At 35.7% G+C, this 27,698-nt stretch overlaps 1 long non-coding RNA gene across 2 annotated transcripts; it reads right to left on the bottom strand.

Moving 5' to 3' along the window:
- Nucleotides 1-1,182: 1,182 nt before the first annotated feature.
- Nucleotides 1,183-5,793, bottom strand: LOC141461858 (uncharacterized). Of its 2 annotated transcripts, none has more exons than XR_012463040.1 (7): nt 5,576-5,793; nt 5,184-5,493; nt 4,874-5,061; nt 4,509-4,800; nt 3,928-4,117; nt 3,295-3,495; nt 1,183-2,210 (listed from the first exon to the last, which is right to left on the bottom strand). It is a non-coding gene; the product is annotated as an uncharacterized lncRNA (long non-coding RNA). The 2 variants fall into 2 exon arrangements; XR_012463039.1 differs by having other exon boundaries at nt 5,184-5,490.
- Nucleotides 5,794-27,698: the final 21,905 nt, after the last annotated feature.

Genomic DNA, 27,698 nt, shown 5'->3' with positions numbered 1-27,698 from the left:
TGTATGCCAAATGACAGGGACATTGTAGTCTGAGTAAAATTAGATGCATCACTTGGATATGACAACGTATTGCCTCTGATCGTTTGCTAGGAAGAAAAAGAAAATAAACATTTTTCGAATAAGTGTTCGGAAGTTCGCCTCTTAGGAACAGAAAACTGATGCTCTTCAAGCTATACTTTGAGTCCAGCTCTGAACGTCGGTTTAATTAAACAGACCATGGCAGGAATAGTACCCTAAACTCAACAGATCCTCATCGTCAATTCCCCAAGGAATCTCCTCTAATCTAAACTTACATTTAATTTTTTTTAGATTAGAAAAAAAAAATGTTTAAAATGAAGAGAACAGATGGATTTATGTTTTTACACACAGATGTAGGAGTGTTAAGTCAATTAATCTTGTGCTTAGTTTAAATAATTATGCAAAAATTTACACCTTTTTGTAGATAAAATGTTTTATTACATTGTGACATAAAAAACATTAATTTTTGCAATTTTAGGAAAACAATTAAGAGATAAACAATTTAAGGAACCAATAGAATAGGATTATTTAAAGAATTTAGATTATTGCAAATTTTTTAATTGATACACTACAATGAATGCACAAGATGCATAAATTATATGCTAGAAAACATTTTCGCATCACACTTTTTGCATATCAATGGTAGGTCGCAGTAATATAGCAATCTGTGTTGGCTGTAGTCTCTAGTTTTGCATTTTAGTGAAACTTTTCGAAACGAATTCCTCCGAATATCAGACTTACATGTGTGGAGATCATAAAACATTAGTCTAGTTATGAGAACTTGGTTGGAAGATGGCTCACTATCGAGGAGGCATCCTTGTAAATTTTTTAATTTAACAAAGAGAAATCTCTCCCGCAAGGGGTGGTTGATGCATGCAACCACCTGGGGAGCAGCGCCCCCACGGGTCACCACAGATCAGTACAACATGTTCGCTCATCGGGACAGTACACTACACACTTTTACAAGCACACCCTACGCTACAGACAAGCTCATGGACAGTACACAACCTAGGGCCACCGTCCCCTAGGAAACCACCCCGGACGGGGGAGTCGGTTCGAAGGCTCTAAGGTAGCAGCCCTACCATCGAACTCGGATGCTGAGGGCCGATATCATGAAATCTCAAAATGAAATAGCCGTATGATTCCGAAACTGGAGGGCGGCTGCGCAGGAAAGAGACGCCTGGCGGGCACGTCTTGAGGAGGCCAAGACTCTGCATGAGTTGTAGCGCCAGTTAAGGAGAAGAACAAAGAGAAATCTAAATAACATTTTACAATATCTTGGTAGAAATACAGTAAATCGTTTTTACTATTTGCGGAAATGACGTTAAAGAGTGATTGCTAATAGATCTTTTGGAACTCTTCTTTTTCCAGCAAGCAGCTGGATTCGAACCCACGATCTCCGCGTTGGAATCCAGCATTCGCTAACCACTCGGCTAATCCCTTCCCTATTTATTATTATCCTTATTACTTAGTGTGTAAAAAACAATGATAATTCTATTAAAATATCTATTAAATTCTACTTTTCAATTAAAGCCAAAATTTTGGCCATACAGAAATAAGACAACTATCTATTAACAACTAATTTTCATTTTCTACCTGATCATGTTTTACAAGTAAAAATTAAAGTAGAAAATTACAGACTAAAAATAAAGCAAAAATAATTAGTTTATTTATTATCTTTATTTTTGCTTTATTTTGCTATATTTCGGACTGAAAAACTTAATTAGTTTATTTAAATGTCCTATTGCTTTATTTTGCTATATTTCGGACTGAAAAACTTAATTAGTTTATTTAAATGTCCTTTTGCTTTATTTTGCTATATTTCGGACTGAAAAACTTAATTAGTTTATTTAAATGTCCTTTTGCTTTATTTTGGACTGAAAAACTTAATTAGTTTATTTAAATGTCCTTTTGCTTTATTTTGGACTGAAAAACTTAATTAGTTTATTTAAATGTCCTTTTGCTTTATTTTAGACTGAAAAACCTAATTAGTTTATTTATTGTCTTTACGTTTTTCAGTCCAAAATGACAGTGTGGTTTGTAAGTCTAATCTCTGCGACATCTCCTGCTGGGAGCCAAAAGCATTGTCTTCAGTCCTTCAATACTACCAAGTAGTAAAACTGGAATTTGTGAAAAACGCCATTCTTTGGGCTAATTCTTGTACGTCTATTCGTAGTGCATGCATTGGTTCCCTGAAACATAAAAAATTATTAAAGGCTAATAAAGTTAAAAATGTTTGATAATTAAAAAATTTAGGGTATTCTCAGACTTGAAGCCTAAAAAAAGAAGCTACTTCACTGTGAAACGCTTAAATGTCCAGTACTGAATAAAGGGTTCGTAGGATTTTTCTGTATCTGAAAGGCGAATACACTTAGAGAAACAGGAATTGTACTTCGTTTTTTGTAAGAGACGTCAATAGACTACAAAATAGTGGTTTTGCGCTTATTGATTATACTGGAATGGTCGGATTCTTTGGAACGAAAGCTATTTTAAGTTGCTACAAGAAATTCCCGATCGAAAGAGCAGACAGGAAAGGAGGTGATGGGCAAACGGAGTATCACTGGATCAAGATTCTTTAACTGGACAATGGCTGCTAGATAGAAAGGCGTGAAGAACTATCAAATCCGGACCCACGACACATGGTTGAACCGTCATTGAAGAGTAAAGCGAGGTTCGTACTTCTAGAGCAAGTTTTTCATTTTTTTTTTTAAAATTTTTATCCTGCATCCACGACTTAGGTATTTCAGCCATTCTTTGCCGTGCAGCTCACTATAGTTTTGTCACGCATTTTTAATCAGTCTGACTGGTTATTCTTTGACTCCTTTACCCTTTTGACTCCTTTGATTCACTTACCTGGTCTCTTAATGGCGGGTGCTCTGCTCTCAATGCATGGCAGAGTTCATAATTTGGCAGCGCAGTCTCTAAAAGCTTATTAACATGTGACCTGCGATTGTTTTGTAATCCCAACAACAGTAAGAAAATTCTACTTTTTTTCTAATGTTAACGATTTAATTCCAAGGCTTAGACGAGGAATCTAACCCAGTCTCACAATACATCTTAGTTTAGTTGGCCTTGCTTGTACCACTCGGCTAACTTAATTTGACACTCTGGATAGGGTCACAGTTGGAACCTAAATGGTTGTCCATAATGAACAAGTGCAAATAGTTGTGTTAAAGGTCGCCATGATTTCAAGGCATCATTTTCAAAGCAGAATGGTGCCCAATAAATGGTAAGGCTAAATATAAGTTGGGTTAACGAATCCTTTGACTCACTTACCTGGTCTTAGGAGTCTCTTCAATTAATAACGGAGCGAAATGCGCCACGAGGATCGTTTATCACCGTTACTGCTCTTTCTTTCAAACATTAAATGTTACAGGATGTGCACCTTGTTGAGGATGAGATGTCTCCCACAGCTGGATGCCAGAATATTGAAGAGGTTACGGAACTTGCCGATGAAAATAATGCTTTTCTTGAAGACTGAAATTTTTTAACAAAAAATTTTTAATTATTTAAAGTAAAGTTAATTGCCTACTTTTTCAGGCGGGCTTTACGTCCAACTACCGAATTAGGTGTCATGGACGGAGGCAACTAGCAAACATACTTTACTATAAATTTATTTTATAAACCATTAAATAAAATCCAAGGCCTCTAGACCGGGAATCGAACCCAGTACCACAATACATATTAGCTTTGCGGGTCTTGCCTATAACCGCTCGGCTACCTTGGCGCCCAATTAATTATTAAATCAACAGAATACTAGAAATCAAGTAATCAGTACCAAAAATCAGTAGACACAATTAGATGAGAAAGCTGTAATAATCCTAGGATTATTTCTGGATACACAAAAAAAAAAAAGATGGAGAAAACATATCCATGAATTAGCCGAGTAAACTCTCAAATTTTACTCACCTTAGGAGTAAATTGAGACGTCCCTCTTTGTGTATTAAAAACCATCACACTATTTGGCTCATTCTATGCTAGATGACCTACAGTACTTAGTTGTGGAGAGCTCTAAACTGATTCAAAAATAATTTTTGATTTGCTGCATGCCAATTTTTCAGAAATTGAATGCAGGAGCAACAGTATTTATAAGCATGCTCTGAAACAAAAAGTTAGCACAAAGGAATAAGATATATGCAACTCATATAAAATATACGAAATAAAAGTTAAGTCAACTTTTAACCCTTAACATTGGCTAAGTCAAATTTAAGTTCAAACTTAATGTTGCCCAAAATACGTCCCACATGTAATTAGTCAAATTTGAGTATGGAAAATTTGAGTTTCTGAATGCTGAACATCATCTAAATGAACTGAAGGTATTTCTTTTCAAAAACTATTTTAAATATCGCAGCAATTGAAGAATATGTAGCATTATCTGTTCTACAAGTTTTGTAAGTATGTTTAACCGGCTTTTACATTTTATAACTGTGTACTGGCAAAATAAATAAATGAAATAACAAAAATTTATAAATATACCATTAGTCGCTCACCAAATCAGTGGTATGCCAGCTCCTTGCATCTGCTTCCTCTTGAATCAACCTGTGGTCCGCAAGAACTAAAATATGGTCCACGAAACACTTAAGATTTTTAAAGTAATAATATATTTATTTGACATGCGGCGACGGCGCGATGAGTGATACGTCGAGCGAGCGTAGAGCGTCTAAAAACAAGTCCAGAAGTCGACTAAAAAGCAAATGATATGCGTAACGCTTTGAGCAATCTCATCAATCCCAGGATTACCCATCTTGTTTAGAAAATGCAAGCTCAAAAAGCACATTGTAACTGAAAACATAATCACAATGTTAATTGAAGTTTACTTTTTAAAATCTAAAAGTAGTTTATTGTGATATTGAACCTTGTGGTCCCTGCTAACAAAAAAAAATTATTAAAATGGTCCCTCTGGTCATAAAAAGATGGGGAACCACTTCTCTAGATCGTAGAGCCACTTGAAGATGGAACCTGCATATTATTCTTCTTCTGCTTAGTTCTTCTTAAAGCATTTCTTAGTGGCAAACAATCGGTCTTCATTCTCATGAACAAACACTAGACATAATATTAGATATGAACATTATTCTTCTTCGTTTTTTACGTGACTTTTAGTCAAATTATGTGACTGGTGATAAGAAATTAAATTTTAAAATTTTTCTGAAAAACAAATGAGTTACCTGTAAGCAAAAAAAGTGAAGATACACTTCTTTAAACAGGGAAACCTTGCTGATTTTCTTGATGAGGCCAAGTCATAAAAATACTGGACAGTAAAGGAGCAAATGATGAGTGTATAAAACATTGATGTTAACTAACGTTTAGCAAAAACTTTGAATCAGAACTGTGACAATTGTCTCTCAATGGATTTAATTCTACAAAAGATTAGATGGACAGTTTGTTTTAGTTCTCTTTGATGACTCCACTGATTGCTGCGTTATCACATTTGAAGCATCTTAATTGCATGTGTTATATTTGCTGATCATGAACCTGCTAATAATATTATTCATTAATGTGACAGATAAATAATTTTTTAAGAATTGAAAAATTACAGCAACAGAATTTTGTAACTCACAGCTCCTTTCGAAAATGTGGTTTTTTTTTTGGAGTCAACACTCTAATATTCCCACAAAGTTGTCGAAATTCTCTATTTTACTAACATTATAGAGAACATTACTATCTTTGGTGAAAGAAGAACACAAAGTAATCCAACATACAATTAGTAATATTATTTAATTATTAAAAAGACAAAAAAAAAATTAACCTCTAAATCCACGTCTACACCAACAACTATATAACCTTCCTTCGCTGCAGGTTACATTACCAAATACGACGCTCCTCTTTATTCTTCTTTTTTTTCCCCACACCAACAATACTGTTTTTAAAAAAGCGCGCCTTAAATTGAAATGCCAATTTTGGAGGGAAATCTATCTTTTTAACCGTTCCCCAGGAATGCATAAAACGAGTTTTCTCTACATCAATGGTTCAAATAATAGATTATTATTAATAATAATAAATATAGATTATTAATTATATATTCGGTGAGTATCAACAGAATGTTCTAGCCCAGCGTTTCCCAACCTTCTTTTTTGGCTCCCGTACCACGTGGTAGTACATCATGCTAAATTGTACCACTTCGTAAAAATGATTGTGTTTCGTGAAATTTGTTATTCCGAGAGTCTTATTTTATTGTTATTATCTTTATTTGTACAGAGATACAATGTATCTGTAACAAAGGAGTTCAAGTTCATGTTCACTTTTTAAACTTTGTGAAAGTGTAAGATCATAGTTTTAAAAACTCTTTTTAAATAATTAAAAATTGCGTACATATTTTCCTCTTCTAAATTATTAATTAATTTACAGAGTTCTTCTTTAGGATTATTATATTTGTGCCCAAATCTTCTAAATTAATTTCTTTTAAGCATTTCAACTACCTGTAAGTACCAATTAAATTTAATGTTGCTTGGATAGAGCTTACTCATTACAATCCAGTCTCTTTACACAGTTATTATTTAAGTTCTGTCACGTGATAATTTTATTAAATTTTCTTTATCTTTTTTTTGATAATGATGTAGTTTTTCCTAAATTTTCTTTATAGAAGGGGTATGAAATCCAGTTATCATTTGTGTTTTCGGGTTTTGGGAAATACTCCATGAAAGACAATTTTAATTCTGTTAAATGTGCTATTGTATTTTCTGGTATATCTTGAGAAAGACTAACCTTATTACTGTACATATTAATAACTTTACTGTATAATATTATTAATTAAAATAATTTTTATGTACAGTATTATAGGGGAAAAAATGTATCTAAGGTATTTTTATGATTTAACCATTATTGGAAACGCTGTTTTAGCTAATAGATGTTTAAAGATAAAACAACATCAGTGCTCCTAAACGAGGGGAGAAGGAAATAAAACTGGAGGGGGCTTCTTGAGAATACTACGACTAAAAACACTTGTCTCTAGTTATCACAAGCCTTCCTATTATTAACCATAATAGAACAAATTTACTGAATAATCGAAAATTGATAATTACAGTTTCGATAAATTGAGGAAGCAAAGCCAAAGATTAGGAACTAGTCAAAGATTGTGCCCGTGATGGTGGGGGCGACGGGCTCATTCCAAATGTTACAATAATCAATGTAGGCGGAGAGTTTTGTTTCCGGTTCAATTTCAATCCGATAAGAACATCCTGTATGCTTTATCGCATCGGCTGCCGTCCGTTCGACTGTAGATTGTAAATTGAAACAATAGGGAGGAAACGAGCTCAAGGCAATTACCGGTCTTGGACACATCGAGGGGGCCCCAGTTGCCTGTCTGCTGTAATAAACTTAACTTTTAATTGTTTCTTTCACAATAGAAATTAATCCTTAACTCTAAACTCTTCTTAATACAGGTGAATAATAAGTTACACCGATGGATTTAATTAACAATGAAATTTTTCTTTTTTTTTAAAAAAAAAAGAGCCTTTAAAAACAATTTTTAAAAGATATAGGGGAGAGGTGGGCACCTTTGAACAGTTTTAATTTCTCGCCAAATATTAAACATTTATGATTGGTAATTTTCTCCATATTTTGGTGGTAGACCTGTTGTATAATTGACAGAGTTTCCCTTCGTTTTCATTGTTTGGTAAAGTCCAGAATTGAGGAATGTTATATTTTGTAAGGTGGAAGTAAACATCTTTGTTGCAGCTTTGGAAGCGTATTATGAAGATTTGTAGTGGACAAGGTGTAAGTATTGTTAGTCCATATTACCACATTTGGAATTCGTATTTTTAAATCTAGTATTTACAAAAGTCTATTTGCTTGCAAAAAATGTTGGATATTATATTTTCCTTTATGGAAGGAGAGGGGAACATTTCAACATCACCAGTTAAACTGTGCCCTACCGACCTGCAAGTTTGTGACATTTTTTTGGTTTAATCGCAGAGAAGGGGGAAAGTGGTTCGAACCTACCATTAAGAAGCGCAACAAACCCAATATTTTGTTCAAACTTCCTAAACCCATCACACTTCGGGTACAACATCCCGAACTAGATTCTTGGTTTTTGAACTAGATTTCAGTGGTTTAAAAGAGAAAGTAATGTAGTAGTGAGAGAAATAACTGATAGAAGGTAGATTCAGAGTAAAGTAAAATCATTTCTTTCTATTTTATATTGTGTTCAAAGCTACCCCACCAGTGGGGCAGATATTAACATTTGACACAAAAATTTTAAATTAAAAAAATATAGATATGTATGTAAAGTACCAACTGTTTATTGACATAGATCTGTTAAGAAGACTTGAAAGTTGTAGAAAACAAAATAAAAAGGTTCAATAATACGATTCTGGTGCACTCGGTAACAGAAAATGTAAATTCTGTTCAAATGTGACCCCCTTCTCCCCTACAATTCAAAAAACTACTATTTTCATACTTAATTTATAATTTTGATAAATATCCTTACCCCTGCACTGTTGAGGAAGTGGTGGTAATATGGAAGCCTTCTTTGTTTTTGACTTACCAATGCTAGACATTCCAAAAAATTGTATTGCTTTCTCTGGTAATTATTAGCTTTATATATTAGTCTTGCACTATTGTATTCAAATTCACTCTCCTCCAACCACCAGATGAGCAACCTTCAATTTTATGGAAAAAAGTGGAAAGTGGTGCCTCTGTCTTGAGGAGCGGGTAATATGGAACACCTTAGTGTTTTCATTGCAAGTCGCCGTAGAGTGGGGTTTAGGTACAATGAATATTTTTGCAGCTTTTTTTTTTTAGCTCCATTTTAGATTCTTCTCCATTTTTCCAGCCAGAAATATAAGTGATTTGCTTGTAATGCTTGCAATAAGGAACACCATGAAATTTTTCTACTGCGAGTGTATGCAATGTGGGACAGGCACCCATGGGGTTCCATATTGCAAGCATCACTATCTTGGATTTGATTTGTCATAAAAAAAAAATTGGGAGACATAAGAACTGATTCACAAATGAAAGTCGCTGCAATACATCCCTTTTGAAGCAATATACAGGGTGACCAGAGTTATATGCTCCACCCACTTTTTTTTTTTAACGGCGGGAAATTTAGAAGTATTACTCTAGCCTGCCTAGATCTTGACTTCGCCACGATAAGTGCTGCTACAAGCAAAGCGTGGGAGTCCAGAGTTTTGGCTTGCCTATCCGTTGGTTGTGCCCAGTTTGAATAGATTCTTTAAAAAAAAATAACGTAATTTTGACAGTAAACTGAAATTTGTTTTTCATATTTTAAATACCCATAACTTTTGAAAAACCTAACTGATTTCAAAAAAAAAATTTTTGTTGTTTTTAGGAGCTCAAATACTACAAAAATATGCAACAAAAAATAACGTTCCATTTGAAAAACAAAAGTTGGATGCTGTATCTCGAGATACAAGGGTTTAAAAAAATGAGTCAATCACTGAAAATAAACTAGACTAGAAATGATTAAATACGTGTTTTTTATTTTTTCGAAATTTCCCGCCGTTAAAAAAAAAAGTGGGTGGAGCATATAACTTTGGTCACCCTGTATAGTGCGGATAACTACCACTATTTTGATAACAAAACAACAAATAACAGTTTAAACTTGCCTTCTTAAAGTTTTCGAGAATCGATAAAAACCAAAATTGAAAATTTCAAAATGAACATACAGTAGCAATTGAACCAACCACCCTGCTTTGCACACTACCGCTATCTAGCTACAGTTTGAGCCGGATACTGTTAATACAAGATCACTTGCTGCCCAAAATATTATTGGGTTCCATAATACCAGCAGGGTTCCACATTATCACCACTTCCTATACTATACTAAAAATTTTAAGGTAGTTTAAGCAATGAAGAAAAATTATTTTTAAAAAGTTAAATAAAAAACTGAAACGGAAGTTAAAACTAAAATGAAATTTTCGTTGTTAAAAATAATAAGAAAAAATTGAAAAGAAGTCAGGTGGGCAATTTATCGCTTCCTCGAGGGTAAGAAAATGCTGACCCCTAGTATTTCCTCATCCGGAAAAATCATGTAACCAAAAATATTTTTCATTTTTAGTAACCTTAAAACCCTAGCCAAAATAAAAATTAAAAAAAAAGGGAAAAGTTTTTTGTGTACTCTTGTATACATTGTTAAAAAACGCGTTTTTTTTAATTGTGATATTTATTTTCTAACCATTTCTTTCAGCGCATTATCCACTGTTAATTCGATTAGCTCCTCTTTTGTCGGGCCTTCATGCGAAAGACCCATTGTATGCTGTTGGGTAGTTGCAGAGCAGACGGTTACCGGGGCCTAGTTTTAAGTTCCGTCCCAGTAGGTATAAATACCTCCATTTCCTTTGGCGGACAACTCTTTCTGACCTCAGGGTAACTTGCTCTAACTTTTGGGCTCTAACTTTTTCTTTTCATTTTTTTTTTTTTTTTTATATTCTTCGCTTGTTATTACAATTTAACTAAAGGTGGTGTGGGTTTGCCATAAATCACGCCTTCAGGTAATAATCTGTGCCTTTATCCTGTGAGGTCTTGCTGCCCAAGATGGATTATTAGTAAAAGTAAAGCCTATTTTTCTTTGCAGCCAGGCTTTACGTCTAACTTCCGATTAGGTGTCTTGTACGGTCGCGACTAGCAAACATACTTCACTACAAAGTTCTCATATTAAACATTAAATAAAATCCAAGGCCTAAGACCGGGGAATCGAACTCAATAACTCAGTTATTAGCTTATCGCCTGTAATCGTTCAGCTACCGTGGTGCCTGGATGGATGACTAACGACGAGACTGCCACATGCAGTACAGTGTTCGCTAGTTTCTTAAACTCATCTTAAGTTCCAAAACATAAGATTACCGCAGAACTGGACTGCAGGGGTGTTCTTAAGTGTTTAAGCGAGGTTAAGATTAAGATTTGAACTGGGAGGGGAGCTATGCCCCACGATACCGCAGCTACAAGAGGCTTATTGTGCCACCTTCCCTACTAAAGAGGTTGAGGACTTTCCTTAGTAGTTCTTTTTCCTCTGCTGTCTCCTTTGGTATAATTGAGTTTCATAGCGCAACCACTCGATAGCAACGCAATAGAACAACAAGTGAGAGGCCGTTTTCTCCTCTTCCTGACACCCATCTTCCTGAACCTGCCATGCCCTGTGAATAGACCTGTGATCAGAGTAATCTGATTTCTACCCAAGCCCAGGAGTCTCTTTGGCTCTTTGTTTACAGAGCCAAGGCATCATCTTGCTGTGTTTGATCCCCTAGGACACATCACCCAGTTATTTTTCATGTTCTCTCCCGATCCAGTCTCTGAACGTTGAACAGTGATCCCTAGGACAGGTTTCGGGCCAATGAAAGGAGTGTTAGCTCCATTCCTGGCCAGTTGATCAGCTGTTTCATTCCTCCTTGATCACCACATGACCTGGCACCCATTCCAGCCAAAGCTAGTAGGGCCTTTCTGCATTCCCAGACTAGGGAAGAGGTGATTCTGAAGAAAATAAGGGCGTTCAGTGCAGCCTGGCTGTCCGAAAAGATGCAGATTTAAGCGAGGTTACTTAACAGGCAGTCCAACTGTAACTCACACAGGTTCCTGTATAATGCAATGGTGGTAGCATTGCAGTAAATTCACTAAACTGTTGTTTACAAAATAGGGAAGAAATAAAAAGACAATAAAAATTAACTCGGCATTTGATAAGTGAATGGCTAGCTTTAGGGAAGGGCACCACCCTGGTGTGCATCATCGGCATGCAGCCCCCGGACACACACTGCCCTTTCCATAGTTTGCTCTTTTCTTCCAGCCCATTTGTCCGCACTGAAATGTCGACTCTGTCCCTAAGGTCACTCACTAATAACAAATACCAATGTCTCACTGCTATTGTATCCATGGGTATTTGTTGCTATGTGATACTATCTGCCAAGAACTTATTCATGTCCCTAATTTCATTGATTCTGAAGTACCATCACTGCAATACCCTAACTGTAAACCAGTGATTGTCAAAACTTTCTGCAGTTTCCACACCTTCATAAGAAATTGTCGCGTACCTCTGCATTCTTGTAGAAAACAAAATATTTAATTGTATAGATACTATTCTATCTTCTCTCCCATAAGATGTTCAGCGTCCAGTCTCCTCAAAAGTGCATCTAGATAAAATTTTGAATAGACTAATACCTATCACCTCTATGCTGATGATTTTCAGGTTTACCTATCCTTTTCCCCGTCGGATTTGTTTGAAGCTGTGTTTAAACTTCAAGAAGACCTCAATAATATCTCAGTATGGGCCACGAACAATAAGCTTACCCTGAATATAGAAAAGACCAAAGCAATTGTTATTGGCTCCAACCCACTCCTTAAATCATTGGCTCCTCTTCCTTAATCTTTTCCTTTACAATATCCAAATAAAATATTGTTCCTCTGTGAAAAACCTTGGTATCACTTTTGATCAAAATCTATCTTGGATAAACCAAGTTTCCCAAATCTCTCGTCGTTCCATCCATATCCTTAAACAGTTTAATAGTTCCCGTCATCTTTTCCCAATTAAGACCCGGCAACTCCTAGTTTCCTCTCTTATATTCCCCCATTTCGACTATGGTTGCTTAGTGTATGGCGGTCTTTCTGGTGATATTGAAGCTAAGCTCAAGCGCCTCCATGAACTGCTTCATAAGATTTATTTTCAGCATTTCCAGAGACTCCCGCATTTCGCACTGCTACGATGAGTTGAAGTGGCTTTTCCCCTGTCTATCGCCGACAATATCTTTTGGTTTCTTTCCTTTTTCAAGTCATCCAGTCTCAAAGGCTTTCCTATATTTTTCAACTCCTTAAGTTTAAATCCTCGATACATTCCCGTAATACCAGATCTCGCTCATCTGATCTCTATATTCCTTCTCACCGTACCTCATCCTTTGGCAAATCCTTCCTAATACGTGCTACCTCTCTCTGGAACTCCTTGCCATCATCTGTCCGCCATGCTCCTACCCTATCTATCTTTAAATCACGTCTATTCAGTTATCTCCTTTCTATTCAGCTTCCTCCGAAATTCTAATTGTTTTAATTTATTTCCTTAATTTCTGCTGTTATTTTTATTTTCACTTTTTGTAAATATTTATTTATTTATTTTCTGTTTAATCACAGGCCAAACTATTAAGGCCTCTATTTGTACCTGTATTTATTCTTAGGGGACAATTGTCCCAGAATAATAAATTTCTTTTCTATTCTATTCTATTCTAATTCATGAAAATCGGATCTCGCGTTTAGACGCTACGTTGTTTACAATAAAGTGCACCTAAGCGAACGGCCACCGTAATGCAAGCATTTCTTTGATTTTCAAACAGGTTACATTGTTTTTGCTGCAATCGTGAGGACACCAAAATAGACAAAAGACACAAAAAAAGTGTTTTTAAAATGCATCTTAATCACAAAGACCAATTTATCTAATCTTTTGCAATACCATCTCCTTACCAATCTTAGCGTTATCAACTAGCTGCTGGCAGTATCTTGAAAAATCACCGATAGACCAGGCAATCGCCATAAAACTCACCCTTACTACTCGTCTTCAGTTACGAAATAAAGTAAAATACTCTTAAGTGAAAATCTAAAGCGAGGCAGCTGGATTCGAACCCAGGATCTCTGTGGAAGAATTGAAGGCACTAACCAGCAAGCTAATCTCTTCTCTCTTGGTATACAGCGTTGTTAACTGAATGACTATAAGTAAGGATGGGGGTCTTCACGTTATTACGTCATCAACTGAGCACGGCTCATTGCAGAAATAAAAGCAGATAGAAGCGGTTCGCTTCTTCATCAACTGTAAATAACTTTTCTAATTCTAAAGGAACAAATACATTTTTGGTGAAAATAATTTTCTATAAATTTTCTGGTACTGCAAAAGGGGGCCAAGTGAGAGGGGTCGCTCACAAATTGCTGTTCTGTGTTTACTTAAAGGCGGAACCCCTGTTGAGCTGCACACCATGCAATGTGGCTCTTGCTAAAATAACAATTTCAATTTTTTTTCTGGTTTGTACAATGTGCTATCAGAACTCAGTAAGTTTTAATCAACAATGAATCCTTGAAATTAAGTTTGGTTTCACTTAGTTACCATTTTTTTCATTTCAAAACTCTAGTTTACCGTTGACAAAACAACTTTATCTCTGATTGTTTGATTAATTGTCGCTCGTAGGATTTACAGACAAAAAACAGAAAGTTTCCCTTGGTTAAATTTAGCTGTAATAGTGCCAGATTTTCGAAATTTAGTTTGAATCACCAGTAATACACATTTGGAGGCCCATTAAACAGTTTATGTTTTTTATTTTGTCTTGGTTGAACTGCATGCGCTTTAAATACGAGGTCTGTAAATTAAGTAACGTTTCTTCCACTCCTCATAGCAGTGCTCGAACTCCGATAGTGGAATAGCCTTCAGCTGGTCGGCTACAGCCGTTTGAATGTTTTCGACTGCCACAAAATGAGTTCCCTTCAGGTGATTTTTCAACTTCGGGAAGAGAAAAAAAGTCACAAGAACTCAAGTCAGGCGAATAAGGAGGCTGAGGAGCCACAGGAATGTTTTTACTGGCCAAAAAAACTCCGTTTATAGAAATTGCTGTGTGACAAGGAGCATTATCGTGATGCAACACCCACTTGTTCCTGATGTTTTGGTCTCACACGAATGACGGTCATCAAATTTTGACCAATGAATTGGGGGATGAGAAAAATCTGCGCAAAAAAATGGTTACAAAAAAACCTTTCGCAAGACCAGAAGAACATCAGGAAGGAAAGGTGCCTTGACTTTTTGGATTCAATTGAAAATGACACCCATTTTCTGGAACGTGTCCATTACTGGTGACGAGTATTGGGTGTTTGAGTACGACCCAGAAACCAAGCGCCAGAGCATGGAATGGCACACTTCAACCTCTCCAAGGCCCAAAAAAGCAAGGATGGCGAAGTCGAAGATCAAATGCATGCTGATCTGTTTTTTCGATATCCACGGAATTGTCCACAAAGAGTTTCTACCTCCAAGGTCAAACGGTCCACACTTTTACCGAGAGGTTCTTTTAGCAAACAGTTGCCTATATTTCTCAAACTACTAAAGCTACGGCGATTTCAATAAGCTCATTAGAAAGAAGGTTAAATTTCCTTTTAAATAAGCTAATTTATATTCCAAAATAAAAATATCAAGTATTTCATTTTGTGGCCCAAACATAAGAAATAGCAAGTTTCTAATTTTTTCTCCCAAAACTTTGACTTCATTTTTCTCAAAAATATTATATAAGTTTAAAACGTGCACTACTCATAAAAAACATCTACATACAAACACCTTTCTAAAGATATACCATGAATAGTGGTTATTTTAAAAATTGATGCAGAAATCTCTGATTAATTGCAAAAAAGTAGGCCTCAAAACAGCGTCGGCACTATGAAAGGGGTTCACCTACCATAAGAATATAACTGATCAGAAACATCAAATCCAGTACCATTTTTTGCATTTTGTTCATCGTTACATCCAATAACCTGTTGACCTATTCAGTTCAGTTAGAACAGAAAAACAACACGCCAAATGAAGAAGTCTCGGAAGTCAGAACTTAAATCAAAAATACAATAAAATAAATTAGATTTGTGTGAATAATATCTGAAAAAAAAGGACAAAAGGCGTCCTTTCCTAATTTAAGAAAGGACAAGGACAACTAGGTGTTAAAAAAGGGTTGTCCTTTCCAATAAAAAAGGGCAGTTGGCAACCCTAATGATGGGATATGAAAAAAAAATTAATTTTGCTAAAATTTAACATCACATCACTAACTACGTGAATACTAAAAATTTTGGTGCCACGCAGCTACTAAAGAATTTTCTTTTAAAACGCACAAAATAGGCTAAATTTTGGCAAAATATTTTACAACTAAGATTTGGCTTCATTGTGACTGGGTAGGGTACACAATGGTTACCCAGCAAATAAGAACGGAACCAAAGAGCTATCAGGTTAATTACAATAACTGTTCAGTCTTCCTTAAACATTGTTGATTGTTTTGACAGTAGCTCTAAAGCATTATAGTTTGGGCAAACGCGAGGGGAATGCTAGAGAGACTTATACTTTTAAAAAAAAAGTACTATAAAAAAGAAATTAATGTTTTCACTCAGTCATTAGTGTGCAACTATCTCTTGTTGTAAGTGTAATTATAGTTCATTATCTCAAGGTACATCATCCTAACAAAAAGCAGAAATAATATAAGTTATATGTACGTATAATTCTTCTTATTTTCTTCCGGTATGTCTAAATCATATTATACTTGAATAAGATGGAAAAAATAAACATCGACTGCACAAGTTGCACTAATTAATTGGAATCACCAGACATTACTGGTCGAATCGGTGAAGGTAACAATGATGGCCAATGCCTAAGACTGAGTAAAGTCGAAGGCAAATCCCCAGAGTTCTTCGAGCGCTTCATTGTTTCAACTGATTACCACTTTTATAATCGTTGAACCATTTCCACGACCAGCTTTGACCATTATATTATTAAATAACAACGTCTTCTACTTTTCTTACCATGTAAATGACATAATTCAGGCATTCGATAATCACTTTTTTTTTTAGTACAGATAATGACTTTGTATACAATTCTTCATTTACTGTATTTTTCAGAAACATTTGTTCGTTTTTACCAATAGAAAATTACCTCTTATTGAATTCGAACTTATAAAAAGTAAGTTAGAATAGCACAAATGCGTCTAATGGGTAAAAAATGTGGTAGAATTATAATTAAAAAAGGAAGATATGAATTTAACCCTACAAATACTTGCTATGTTCGCTAAAAATGGCTGATGATTTGTTTCATTTTATTTTTTGAATGCCTAAAATATGCTGCTCAAAGAGATAAATATTTATTTCAATATGTTTTTAGGATTTAATGCCCCAAATTACTGTTTCTAAAATTTGTTTAAAATGGAGAATGTAGTTTAAACTTAGTAACATTTTTTTTGTGTAGCCTCATGTGTCCAATAGTTATTTATTTAACAAGTGTGGAAAGTAGTACTTTTCCTCACGCGAGGCAGGGTTCGCTTCGCTGGTTCGTGCAAGTGCAAATTGCCGAGTGTGAGGAAAATACTTTACACTCGAGTTAAATATTATATTTTTCTGCAACCATGTAGGGAAGTTCTCATTACTCAATTAAAATCAGCTGTGTAATGCCCAACTTCCCACACTAGTGGGGAAAAATTCCCATTAGTGTCACTTTCCTCACTAGTGAGTGGAAAAACTTTATTGTGCTTCCTTGATATAAGAAGTTTTGTTATTAAATATTTTCTGTAAAACTTTAATAAGCTTATTTTACGTAACTAAATAATTAAAAAACGAATATTAAAAAAATAAAATAAAAATTGAAAGGAATATAGAAATAAAAATAATATTTTAATAAATAATTAGATATTTTAAATTATAACAGTTAAAAAGGTTATAGTGTTACCTTATAGAAATTTAAAATGGATTCTAGTGATTCCTGTTTAGAAAACACTCCTCCATCAATAAAAGAAACAGCAGAAAATGTAATAAGTAATGTAAATACGTAAGTAATGTAAATAATTGTAATATAACAATAAATGTTTATAATAAATAAATTACTTTTTGTAGACTGTAAAAATGAAATTTTTAATTATTTTAGTTAATAATCCTAATGGTTGCAGAAAAATAGTTATTTATTTAACAAGTGTGGAAAGTAGTACTTTTCCTCACGCGAGGCAGGGTTTGCACGCACGAGCGAGCGAACCCATAGGCTAATTCGAGCTAGCAATCTCACAGTCAACGTTTTCAAAACGTCTACTTTTATATATAAATCACAGATATTTTAGGAAATCCACAATAGATCTTTAATGCAGAACATGTCAACATAGTTTTCTTTATAAATCCGATTATATTGATGATGTTTGTGCCTAAAGTTGCTCAATTATGGCTAGTTAGTTTGCGGAGCTACACAAACAATCCAAATGCTAAAGAAGAATGTAGAGGCATTTGAGAAAAGTTTGTGTGGGAGTTGATTAAGTACTAAGTGTTCAGTTCATGTTAAGAGGGATTATTAATAGAGCGATGAGTTTTGGAAGTGTTGACTGTAAGTTGGCAAGTTATTCTTGTGGATAGACGATCGGCATGCCCGAGTAGAGGGTTTGCGGGGAGGCTAATTAGGCAAGGTTTGGGTCAGCCGAGACTCTGCACGAGCAGGAGTCACAATTAAGGTCATTGTAGACGGACCCAGATCGGTCCGATGATACAATAGATCCCTTGGACTACAATTAGCCCAGCGCCTGGGACCCCTAGCAACACTCCGGCAAGCCACTGTATTTTGCCCTCCCTATCTTTCACCACCAATTAATTACACCTCCATCGTTGGCCATCTACCCACTAGCAACCGCATCCCTGACCCTCCAGGTTACCACACCTAACCCACCTGCAGCTAACTAAACTCCTTCCGGATATTTTAAACAGTATCGGCCATTCAATTAGCCTCAATTATTGTTTGCCTTCCACTCGCGTAGTACTTCATTACTCTTCTACGGTGAACGCTTTTACTACGCAACCCTTGCTGACCCCTAAGTCAATTTGGCACCTTTTCAAATATATCAGCCAATAATGTCCCCCTCAGGAAAAGAGTACATTAAGACTGCAGTAAAATAAATAATAATAACAAAACAAGTTCATTTAGTTTATGTTTACGGAATTGTTGGAAATTGGAACTAGTTTCTTCTTCAGAGATTTTAGCGTCCCTGCGATTATCCCTCTCTAACACTTAATTCGACACCTTCACGAGATGTCCAAAATGTATACGGAATACGAGGTGTATCAATTAAATAACGAGACTGATGCTGCTACAGAAGAACTATGCGTGCGCCAAATCCTAAGGACCGGACAACTGTGCAGCGTAAAGCCTTCTCTTTCGATTGCAGCGTCTCACGTGTTTGTAAAGAAATCTGTCTGACCGGAACCGTCGTTTGTGTAAGAGGTGTTTAGTTTCGTTTTGCCGAAAACATGATACTACACATGTAGTAGAGCAACGAAATTTCACATGAAACTTGGTGAAACCGTTACTGAAACTTATCTTTTATTAAAAGAAGTTTATGGCGATGAATGTTTATCACGTGCGCGAGTGGTTCAAGCGTTTCCAAGATGGCCGAGAAGACGTCGGAGATGATGACCGCCCAGGTCGCCCTTCCACATCCAAAATGGATGAAAATATCGATTATAATTAATCAACATTACTACCGTGAGGTGCTTGCTCAACTCCGTGAAAGAGTAAGGAAAAAAACGACCCGATTTGTGGAAGAACAAGTCACGGGGTTCTCCATCAAGACAACCGGCGCCGGCTCACACTGCATTGTCTGTCAAGACGTTTCTAGCCAAGTACAACATCCCAGTTTTAGGCCATCCGCCTTATTCGCCTGACCTGTGGCCCCATGTGACTTTTATCTGTTCCCTAAAGTCAAATCTGCATTAAAAGGTACACGATTTCAGTCCGTTGAAGCTGTGAAAGAAAAAGCGGCACGTGTCATGCTGGAGCTCACAGAAAAAAGACTTCCAGCACTGTTTCGAACAATGGTAAATTTGCATGGAGCGTTGTAGGGATAGGGGAGGGGTGTATATTGAAGGTGATAATAACTAAATATGTATAAATTTAAAATAAAATGTTTTACAGCAATAGTCTCGTTATTTAATAGCCACACCTCGTATATCTGTTATATTTGCAATTTGAAAGAGGCTGAGGACTTCTTTCACTTCTTTGGTCGTTGTCTTATTTTATTGCTACATAGGATAAAAGTATTTAATTTAGAATAAACAAGAATTTGATAGCTTTGCTGAATAGTTGTGATTAATCCAGTTTTATAAATCGCTTTAAAGAAGCTCTAGTTAACAAAGAACTTCTTGCCGATCAATTTAATTATTAATTACTGACTTCCTGTTTATATTTTGACTTTGACTTTCATTAGTTTTTCAAGTGTTAATTTCCTGAACTTTTTTTATTTTAATACATATTGTTATTTCAGCAAATAACTTTTTTTTACTAGTTAAGAAAAAAAATAAAAATAAACCCCAAAAAAAGTATTTATTATCCAGTCTAAACCAACTTCAGTTTTTTTCTAAAAGTCTATTTTACAATTGTTGCATTAAATCAATTATCTTTTAAATTACATTAAGCAAGCTTCAGCATATAGACAATTACTTGTTGATCAATTTAATCAAGTATTAATAACACGACTTACTATTTATCTTTAGACTTTTCACGACTATTTATTAGCTCTCCACAACCGCCTAGTTCCAAACGTTTGTTTGAGTAGTTCAAAAAAATCTGTGTTTTATTCAAATTATTTAGCATATTTGTGAATTAACTAAAGAAAAGCACACAGTCCTAAACTCGTTAAAGGAAAATCCTTTCTTTTGGAATTGGTACCTAACGCTCATCTAACATCATACACCAATTTCTTCTTTCTATTTTATTATTTATAATGTAAATTATATATTTTTGAATATAGTTCTTAAATAAATAAATTATTAAATTACACGTTTGCAAAAAATCGTACTGGATTTGATGATTCTGATCAATAATATTCTTATAGTAGGTGAATTCCTTTCATAATGCCGACGCCGTTTTGAGGCCTACTTTTTTGCAATTAATCACAGATTTCTGCATCAATTTTTAAAATAACCCAAATGCATTGTATACCTTTCGAAAGGTGATTGTATGTAGATGTTTCTCCTGAATAGTGCACGACTTTTTCATATAAAATGTTTTTGAGAAAAATGAAGTCAAAGTTTTGAGGAAAAAATTAGAAACTTATTATTTCTTATGTTTGGGCTACAATTTGAAATACTTAATATTATTATTTTGAAATATAAATTAGCTTATTTTGAAAGGAAATTTAACCTTCTTTCTAATGAGCTAATTGAAATTGCTGCAGCTATAATAGTTTGAGAAATATAGACAACTGTTTGCTAAAAAGTAGTAGTATCTTGAAAGAACATAAAATTAAACATATCTACAAAACGGAGCCGAATCGAGCCATAGTTTATATGGAATTTTTTGTTGCAAATGATGCCCAGAATCGCCTCCCAAAGTTACGGTAGTCTTATGCTGAACACCCTGTATACGAGTACTTGATAAGAACTTTTAATTTTTCTAAAAGTGAAGTTTTAAGATTGTTATATCTTTTATCTATTAAATTACAGTAAAGTATTTTAATAAAGCTTCAGTTAATTTGAATAAAGTGAATTCAAATATAATTTGGATACTATAATGAAGTATTCAGTATCTGTACTGAGTCTTTTATTGTTAGTTTTTCTTTACGCTTTCCAAGAAGATTTCAGTTTTTTCTTTAAAGTGACGTTTTACAATAGTTTTATTACATCTATTATCTTTTAAATTACAGTAAACAAGTCTTAGCAAATTGACCATTTCTTTTCGATCAATTATAGTCTTATTTTTTTTGTAATCGTTGCGTGTTCAGGCTGCATCACTTTACTTTACTAAATAGCTCTACAGCTCTAATCGAGCCTTGGCCTCCCTGACAACCTCGAACCACCTATCCCTTTGTCCATCGTCTTCCTCTTCCAATCAGTCACACTCAGCTTCAGCAAGTCAGCCTCCACATCCTGCATCCAACGCCTTCTTGGTTGCCCTGTACCTCTTGTACACTCCATTTTGGAGAAAAGTAGTTTTTTTTTGGGGGGGGGGGCATCCGATTGTCCAGCATTCGCACCACATGACCCAACCATTCAGTTTTTTTCCCAAATCTCTCGTCGTTCCATCCATATCCTTAAGAAGTTTAATAGTTCCCGTCACCTTTTTCCAATTAAGACCCGGCAACTCCTAATTTCCTCTCTTATATTCCCCCATTTCGCACTATGGTTGCACAGTGTATGGCCGGTCTTTCTAGTGATATTGAAGCTAAGCTCAAGCGCCTCCATGAACTGCTTCATAAGATTTATTTTCAGCATTCCCAGAGACTCTGCCGCATTTCGCACTGCTACGATGAGTGGAAGTGGCTTTTTCCTGTCTATCGCCGCCAATATTTTTTGGGTTCTTTCCTTTTTCAAGTTATCCAGTCTCAAAGACCTACCTATATTTTTCCAACTCTTTAAGTTTAAATCCTCGGTACATTCCCGTAACACTAGATCTCGCTCATCTGATCTCTATATTCCCTCACACCGTACCTCATCCTTTGACAAATCCTTCCTTATACGCGCTATTTCTCTCAGGAACTCCTTGCCATCATCTGTCCGCCATGCTCCTACCCTTTCCATCTTTAAATCCCTTCTATTCAGTTATCTCCTTTCTACTCAGCTTCCTTAATTTTTATTGTTATTTTGATTTCCACTTTTTGTAAATATTTATTTATTTTCTGTTTAATCACAGGCCAAACTATTAAGGCCTCTATTTGTACCTGTATTTATTCTTAGGGGACAATTGTCCCAGAATAATAAATTTCTTTTCTATTCTATTCTTCTTGCTTTAATGAATTGCCACTATGTCATTTTCCTGATACATCTCATAAAGCTGATTGTTCGTTCGTATTTTCCACTCTCCCATTACCAATTTGGCACCGTATATCTTTCTTAAAATCTTCCTTCAGGCTGCATCAATGCACTAAAAAAAAAGAGAGAGGGAAATAACAACTCAATGAGAGTTCGCTATTTTAATAATTTCGAGAATATGTGGTCTTTTTTTGAGTCTAAAAAAATACTGGGGTTTTTAATAGCCTACTTTAAAAGTATTCAAAAAAAAACAAAATCATATAATAATCACAATAAATGATTTTTTATAGTTTACAGTCAATAAAAAATGATTCTGATTCAATAGAAAACTTTTTATTGAGTACATTGTACGTTAGGTATACATAAAGTGATGCTTTCTGAACTGACCTAATCGTTCAGCCAGCTTGAGATTGGTCGTTTGAAAAGTCCGTGCAAAAATAAAAACTACTTAATTTTTTGGGGTAAACCTTTTTTATTTTTCAACATAGTCTCCTTTTAGGCTTATACACTTCGTCCAACGCTGCTCTAGTTTGTTGATCCCTTCCGAATAATAGGATTTGTCCAAGTCTGAAAAATAGCCATCCGTTTCTGCAATCACCTCCTCGTTTGAATAAAATCTTTTTCCCGCCAGCCATTTCTTCATATTGGGGAACAAATAGTAGTCCGAGGGAGCCAAGTCTGGAGAATAGGGGGGATGTGAAACGAGTTGGAACCCTATTTCCATTAATTTTGCGACCACAACTGCTGAGGTGTGAGCTGGTACGTTGTCGTGATGGAAAAGGACTTTTTTGTGGGCCAATCGTGGGCGTTTTTCTTGCAGCTCGGTTTTCAAACGGTCCAATAACGATGAATAATATGCACCTGTAATAGTTTTACCCTTTTCCAGATAGTCGATGAGGATTATTCCTTGCGAATCCCAAAAGACAGTCGCCAAAATCTTTCCGGCCGAAGGAACGGTCTTCGCCTTTTTTGGCGCAGATTCCCCCTTGGTAACCCATTGTTTAGATTGTTCTTTGGTCTCAGGAGTGTAGTAATGTATCCATGTTTCATCCACAGTGACGAAACGACGCTTAAAGTCCTGCGGATTCTTCTGGAACAGCTGCAAACCGTCCTTGCAACACTTCACACGATTTCCTTTTTGGTCAAGCGTGAGCAATCGCGGCACCCATCTTGCGGATAGCTTTGTCATGTCCAAATGTTGATGCAAAATATTATGTACCCGTTCATTCGAGATGACCACAGCACTAGCAATCTCACGCACCTTCACTCTTCGGTCATCCATCACCATATCATGGATTTTATCAATGATTTCTGGAGTAGTAACCTCAACAGGGCGTCCAGAACGTTCAGCGTCACTTGTGCCCATATGGCCACTCCGAAAATTTTGAAACCACTTATAAACTGTTCTAATCGAAGGTGCAGAGTCACCATAATGTTTATCAAGCTTCTCTTTAGTCTCCTCAGGCGTTTTGCCTTTCATAAAGTAGTGTTTAATCAACACACGAAATTCTTTTTCGTCCATTTTTTGAAAATCACTCGACTTCCTCGATTCAAACGAATGCCAAACACAAAGAAATAGACCGATCTGGCTGAAACTTGGTGTGTGTTCTTCCAAGAGATGCTGCTAACTAAACATAACCTCGATACGCGCCAGTGGTGCTATCTCTCAGTTTTTTTGCAGTTTTTTTCTCAAATATCCGAGAATCTAATTTAGTTTTTATTGATGAGACCTGCAACTTGTTTTAAGTCCAATGTGTTGGGTAAACAACAGATAAAAAAGTTTTGCCCACAACCTTCATCTACCCAAAATGGACGCAGAACCTTCTTCCAAAGATCTATCTATCAAAAAAAAAATGCTTACATTTGGTTTTTCTTTTTTTTTTTAGCGAAAGCATGTTTGCAAAGAGTTGTAAAGAGTAAAGGTGCCAGAGCAACTATATTGTGATGCTATGCGGTTCCGCCCTACTGAGTTGCGTTACGCATCTGTAGGCAATAGAATTGATAATTAGTAGCGTCTAATTGCTAAAGGAAATGGCAACCTTGAACACCTCGCTCTGAGCTAGTCCACGTTTTTCTATTCCCACCGAACTCTATTATATCTATATATACACTCTGTTTCATTTGCTATCTCCATACAGCTAACCATAAATCATTTACCGTCACTTTTATATTATTATTATTTTACAATCAAATGAATCCATTATAAGCAATGAAAGCACTAAATTGCATTTCTTTTTTGTATTATCCCTACCTAGTTTTATAATTGCAATTATTTAAACCATTACTACTTCGGTTATTAAATTCTCTTAAGATTGGTGTGAGGGAATATTTACGATCCTTGCAGAGTCTGTTTTCCCAGGACTGCATTTTTGAAAATATTTTATCCTCTTAAAAATAAAACAGAGTAGGTCCTCTGGTAACTAGAGAGAACCAAACTGATTATACATAAAACAACCAGTAGCCGTAGCGTCTTTATTTTATCTGTGTAGCTGGGGGTAAATCTTGTTATTTTATATAAAAAATAACTCCACCAACTACTATACTTATGTACGAGGTGTGGCTATTAAATAACGAGACTATTGCTGTAAAACATTTTATTTTAAATTTATACAATATTTAGTTACTATCACCTTCAATATACACCCCTCCCTATCCCTACAAAGCTCCATGCGAATTTACCATTGTTCGAAATAGTGCTGGAAGTCTTTTTTCTGTGAGCTCCAGCATGACGCGTGCCACTTTTTCTTTCACAGCTTCAACGGACTGAAATCGTGTTCCTTTTAATGCAGATTTGAATTTGGGGGAACAGATAAAAGTTACATGGGGGCCAGGGTCAGGCGAATAAGGGCGGATGGCCTAAAACTGGTATGTTGTACTATTAGCTAGAAACGTCTTGATAAGACAATGCAGTGTGAGCCGGCGCGTTGTCTTGATGGAGAGAACCCATGACTTGTTCTTCCACAAATCGGGTCGTTTTTTTCCTTACTCTTTCACGGAGTTGGGCAAGCACCTCACGGTAGTAATGTGGATTAATTATAATCGATATTTTCACGTCCGTTTTAGACGTGGAAGGGCGACCCGGGCGGTCATCATCTCCGTCGTCTTCTCGGCCATCTTGGTAACGCTTGAACCACTCAAAAACTCGCGCACTTGATAAACATTCAACGCCATAAACTTCTTTTAATAAAAGATAAGTTTCAGTAGCGGTTTCACCAAGTTTCATGTGAAATTTCGCGACAATTCGTTGCTCTACTACAATGTGTAGTATCATGTTTTCGGCAAAACGAAACTAACACCTCTTACAACAAAACGACGGTTCCGGTCATACAGATTTCTCTACAAACACGTGAGACGCTGCAATCGAAAGAGAAGGTCTTTACGCTGCACAGCTGTCCGGTCGTTAGAATTTGGCGCATGCATAGTTCTTCTGTAGCAACATCAGTCTCGTTATTATAATAGCCACACCTCGTATGTCATTGGTCTATGAAAACTTGGTTGGAACTATCAAGGAGGTATCCTTATAAATTTTTTAATTTAACAGAAAGAAATCTAAATAACATTTTACAATATCTTGGCAGGAATACAGTCAATTGTTTTTACTTATTATATAAAACTATTTGCGGAAATGACGTCTACATTTCTACATCAGGCATCCCCCTTAAGCAGTGATGATTTCCTGTAGATCTTTTGGAAATCTTCTTTTTGTTTTAGTAAGCTTTAAGTACCCACTTCAGCCTGAAACTTCTTCTGAAAACTGCAACCATATCTTCTCCATATCAGGTACCAATAATATCAATTTATATCAATTCATAACAGAGCAAGAAATTTTTGGTATTATTTATTTTTAGGAAATATAATAGTCTGAAAGGTTGAACAGAAAGGACAATTAGAAAGACTTAAGTTGTCTTTCCTAGAGCAACTTTGTTTAATTTGAACAAGTCTTTTTTAACCAGGATTTTATGGTAGCGCTGAATATGGTAATAATGTAAGCAACGAAATATAGTCATCTTAAAAACGATTCTTTCAATGTTCAACTGACTTTTGACTGTTCAGTAAAATTTAACATTAACAACAGATAGTTTTGTGAATTAGGATTGTGATAATAAGTTAACTCTAGCTAGCAAGATGATAATTCTATGTGTGGCAGAGTTCTCGGAACACTTAGGTCAATTCCTCTTATCAGATCAAGGCTCATGTAACATGTAACTCGTTACAACGTTTCATAATTTTTGTTGTAATAGATTTATGCAACCCTAAGAATGGTTTCAGCTTGCTAATCAATCTAAGAAATAATCCTGCAAATACCATTGACTGTTTACCGCAATGCTTGTAAAATAGTTACGCTTTACTGTCATGAACTTTTATTCGATTTATTTATTTACTTTTAAAGCTCTTGGACATCTGAAATCATTGGCCGGATCCATCACTTGACAGTGACCTGTAAGAACCATTTAGAAGGAGAAAAGCTAAAGACAGTTAGCTGGATTCCTTCTGAATCGCCGCAAGTCCACTGGCTCTCACAATCTACATTGCGGTCATTTCCCAAACAAATACTTCATCGACTCTGTACACTCTTTAATTCCACCCTGAGTTATCCCGACTTACCTTCATGTTGGAACCAGTGGCGGGGGCCACCAATGCCCATTATCAGCGCTATAATTTTCCTTCAGATTTTTCTTGATCCATTTTTTTATAAATTCAAGACAATGCGTAGGCTTAGTACTTTTCAACAGGCTCTTTGATTGGGCGCGAGAGTTAAGTTGGCGCTATCTCATGTCGATTTCTTCGATTTCCCACACTCTGCTCCAGGCAGACCAATAGTGTTGGGGGAAGAGATTAGTTTTTGATCTGCTACAGAGCAGAATGAACGGCTTGTAGTCTTCGTTTAGTATTTGGCTGCACAGCCGAAAGAAAAATAGTATCGAGGCTCAAAATAATTATCGAAAAAAGGCTTAATCCATTAACTAAAAATCCTCGAGTCACATAGATCCGTAGCTCCAAGATGGATCCGCTCGGCTCCAAAATATCCTCTCTGGAGGAATTCCCTTTAATAAAACAGAGGGTTCAGTAAGACACCACGGTAGCCGAGCTTTTAGAGGCAAGACCTGTAAAGCTAATACGTATTGCTGGTACTGGGTTCGATTCCCCGGTCTCTAGGCCTTGGATTTTATTTAATGTTTAAATAAAATTCACTTTTGTAGTAAAGTATGTTTACTAATTCGCCTCCGACCACGATACCTTATTTGGTATTT

Source organism: Rhodnius prolixus, unplaced genomic scaffold (assembly GCF_049639745.1).
Source record: "Rhodnius prolixus isolate KJV_2025 unplaced genomic scaffold, Rpr scaffold_12, whole genome shotgun sequence".
NCBI classification, from domain to species: Eukaryota; Metazoa; Arthropoda; class Insecta; order Hemiptera; family Reduviidae; genus Rhodnius; species Rhodnius prolixus.
This window is presented reverse-complemented; position numbering and strand designations above follow the sequence as displayed.